This window comes from Esox lucius, chromosome 7 (assembly GCF_011004845.1).
Source record: "Esox lucius isolate fEsoLuc1 chromosome 7, fEsoLuc1.pri, whole genome shotgun sequence".
Lineage (NCBI taxonomy): Eukaryota > Metazoa > Chordata > Actinopteri > Esociformes > Esocidae > Esox > Esox lucius.
The window spans coordinates 40,938,671-40,942,785 of record NC_047575.1 but is presented as its reverse complement, the minus strand read 5'-3'; the positions used below and the strand labels follow the sequence as shown (position 1 = coordinate 40,942,785).

The 4,115-nt window shown below is 38.4% G+C and overlaps 1 long non-coding RNA gene across 1 annotated transcript; it reads right to left on the bottom strand.

Moving 5' to 3' along the window:
- Nucleotides 1–416: 416 nt before the first annotated feature.
- On the bottom strand, nucleotides 417–774 carry LOC117594732. The gene is made up of 3 exons (XR_004575975.1): nucleotides 733–774; nucleotides 539–654; nucleotides 417–452 (listed from the first exon to the last, which is right to left on the bottom strand). It is a non-coding gene; the product is annotated as an uncharacterized LOC117594732 (long non-coding RNA).
- Between the last annotated feature and the right edge of the window lie 3,341 nt (nucleotides 775–4,115).

Here is a 4,115-nt window from a genome sequence, read left to right as displayed (position 1 = left end):
CAGACAGGCAATATTGTGTTGGACCGTGCAGGCTACAGTAATGTCACAGGCCCTGTCTGGGGTGACCCTCAGGTGGTGGAGACACTGAAATCGTGACTTGAGAAGGCCAAATGCCATCTCAATTCAGGACCTTGTTCTTGTATGAGCAAGATTGTATCCTTCCTGTGCTGCTGTCTGAGGGTCTGCAAGGGGAGTGAGAAGTTATGTCTCACAGGCATAACCCTTGTCTCCCAGCAGAACGGCAGAGAATTCACCTGAGAATACAAAATGTAATCATTACAACTACACAAGTAAAACCTTTGACGCAATTGTGTTTAACAGTGAAATGTGTGTGGCCTACCTTGTGATAGTCGCTGGGAAATGGTACTGGACCTAAAAACCTGGGAGTCATGGACGGACCCAGGCCACTTTGCCTCCACATTGATAATGATGCAGGCAGCATCACAGATCATCTGAAACAATGCAATGTTTCCTATTCAGTATACATGTCATGCACAGAATACATTTGAGCTAGTTGACAGTAAGTAAATAATTTTACCTGAACATTGATACTGTGGAAGGATTTTCTGTTGACACAATCTCCCTCGTGGGCCCTTGAGGGGCGTTTAATGCGGATCTGTGTGCAGTCCAGCGCACCAATGACATTAGGGAAAGCTGTAACACAAAATAGTCTGAGTATATACTGTGACTGTTGTAATGTAACACATTTTTGTAATCTGTAATTCATGTTACCTGCAATCTTGTAGAAATCTCTTTGATGAAGCACATTCTTCTGTGGCCAGCGAAGGTAATAAAGATGTGTGCCAAGGATTTCAGTGCCAAACACACTTCTGACACAACGGCAAATAGTGCCTTAATTTAGAATTTCGGCATCTCCCACGGCATATAAAAACATCCCGTTTCTAAAAAAACGCAGTGCCACACGGATTCCATCTCCAGTAAATCGATACGTCTCATGCAGGTACTCGTCGGGAAAAGATAAAGGGTCTGATCTGGCCCGAAACACCCTCTCACGTTTGAAAGCACGTCTAAATATCAGCGCTACTTCATCCAAAACACAAGACTCCAGGATTAATCTTACCCTGGCTGTTAGCCTGCTCTGGAGCAGGCTAGCTGCAAAGAATAAATCTCCATGGTTACTTGGCTGGGTTTAATTCAGCCTGCTTTTGTGCAACCAAGTAAAAGCTAAATTAATCCAGGATAACTTGGATATCCCGGCTTAATCCCGTATCCTGGTTTTGTACAACAGGCCCCAGGAATCCAGTTATCTTTTAACTCCGCTTCTTCAAAATCACGTGACAATGCGTTACCAATGAGCTGAACAGGCTACACCTACAGGCTTCAATATAAGGAAGAAGCAGATGGACAGCAGGTCAGCAGAAAGGGGTTTCCCATGAGAAGGATGTCCTTTGGAATGAGCTACGACTCACGCATTAGGTACTGTAGGTGCTTTTCGAAAACAACTGACTGTGTATACGGTGTAATATGAGCGAAGCCTCACACTTATGACGCTTTTCTGCATTGACTGATGTAAAACAGTACTTTGAACGAAAGCCATTTATTTAGGTAAGTGTTTATTTGTAAATAAATATATATTTGTATAATGGGACTTCCGTTACAAAAATGTGTAGCAGACAATGTGACAGCATTTTGAAATATAGTAGTAAAGGATGTTGATTAAATAAATGACACACCCTCTTTTTCCACAATGTAACTTAATGGATATGAAATACATATTGACTCATACAGAAAAACGATTCTATACGCCGCAGTGAATGTATTGTAGGAAATGTTTAGGAGAGTGCTATATAGAGTTTTTATGTGCAAAAGAATCAAGGGGCACTCTGTATTTGCAATTGTTGCTGGTGTTTTACTCCACCCACCAATAGGCGCTGATTCATGTTTTCCTCCGTGGGTGCTCATAGGCGCACGTTATATATATATATATATATATATATATATATATATATATATATATATATATATATATATATATATATATATATATATATATATATATATACACACACACCTATATATACCTATATATACACACCTATATATACCTATATATACACATATATACATATATAAATGCACTACGCACACCTATTCATTTACTTATTAATAAAGCCGTAAAGTAGATCTTTCAAAATTTACCACTTATCACAAATACAGGATTGGAGATGAAAAGTAGGCCTAACCGCGATCAGTTCGTGGGAAATTAATGTTTTGCGCTATTATCTAAATATCGATTTAAAAAAACGACACATATAGTTTCTGGGAGTTTCTCCCTAATTTCTGCTACGAGTTTTTGATAGTGGCATTTTTTTTTAGGTTAGAATCCATTATGCCTATAGGCTAATTATTGTTTATTTTATGAATTTAATAAAGAACTCGTATTAGCATATGTCCAAACGATCCAGCTACTTTTGTGTCCATTCGTTTTTCCTTTTTTAAACCGTAATTGAAAAACGAAAAATGAACGGTTGTTGTAGGCTAAAACGCAAAGTTGAACACCAAAATTTGCTTTATGACTTTTTGCCCCTTTATTAAACATTTAAAATATTCACAATTTAATATGGAAAACATGTCGATTTTACTGGTTTTCTAAGGCCAAATTAGAACCTGGATTTGATATTTTTCCCGCAGTGCTGAAGAGGGCTATAGGCCTATAGCCTGTGTCTCTGGAACCACAGCCCAAGGTGAGGTGAGGTATAGGCTAATGGAAATAAATGTTTCGAATTTGTTTGTTTTAAATGGGCATTTCAAGCTTTAGCCTACATTAGGCTACTACAGGCTATTTTGTTTCTGTTCTCACGCTCCAGTTCACGGAGATAATGAAAGCGCGTCTGATTGTTTTATTTTATTTTACAAAATAGCCTACGTTTTCTTGTTATTGTGAGTTTACACAAATAAAAGTAGTTGCAAATAATGTATTATTATTTTCTGTATGACCAGAAAGGATAGAGTATTTTAAGTTGTTCACACTGTTTATAAGAAAATGCAAGGTTCCTGCGCCTCCGTGCCATGCAGTGCACACTCCACACTAGGCTTTATTCCTTTTTTTTGCATTGTCCCCAAATCCATCTATTTTTTTCCAAAACTCTATAAATCCATCAATTTTCCCCCAAAAAACGCTATAAATCCGTTTGTCTTTTTAAAAAAGTATTTTGTCTTTTATTTGTCGTGTTTGCATTTATGAGGAAAAACAATGTTATGTGACAGTTCTACGGCGGTGAACGCTCTGAAAGCTTTCAAACTTTCACAGAGACCTCAAAACAGAAAGCACAAAGCCTTTCTTTAAAACGAATTTCGTTTTGTATGAATTGTATCTTAATTTTAAATAATTTTCCCCACATATGACGATTATTATTACTTAGGTTAAACGTTCAGAATACGATTCCATATAAGGTTATTTCAGCACTTCGCAAATGGACAGCAACTCTGTCACACAGTAAAAGTTAGATTTGTTGACTCAGAATTGCAGTTAATTCTTCAGGAGGAACGTGTCTCTGTGTACAGCAGTGCGCTTGATGAAATTATCAGCGATGATGTCCAGGTCCTGCTGTCGAGCCACTTCTTTGTGAGAGTTCATTATAACGATGTGATTTAGTCGGGCTTGCCCCATTGTTGACGGTAGATACGTTTTCAGTTGGCGCATCCCAGAAAATGACCTCTCTGAGCAGCAAGATGTTACAGTTAGAGCCAGTTTCAAAAGCTTTGTGACTTCTGGTAGTAACGTTCTCAAGTGCTCGCCTCCATCTCCTTTCATGAAATCATATACATCTTGAAAAGTTTTAAGATGAACAACTTTCTGTTTTGCCAAGTCCAAACACGTCTCTATGCAATGTCAGCCTGCTTCCATCCATTTCATCTTCATAGAACTGAATAATGTCTTTACAGTTGGCTTTCCCGGTTACAAAATCTTTAACATCTTGCATGTGTTTGAATACAGAAGGATTAAATATACAGTTCAAAGATGCTGATGCTGTATCCATGAGCTCAAAGTACTGCTGTCGGTACATTGCCTCTGGTGTTTCAAAACTGTGCGCTGCACCTTCACTGTCCAATCGTCGGGGGATTCTTCTTACTGCTGCTGTCGGCACATTTGG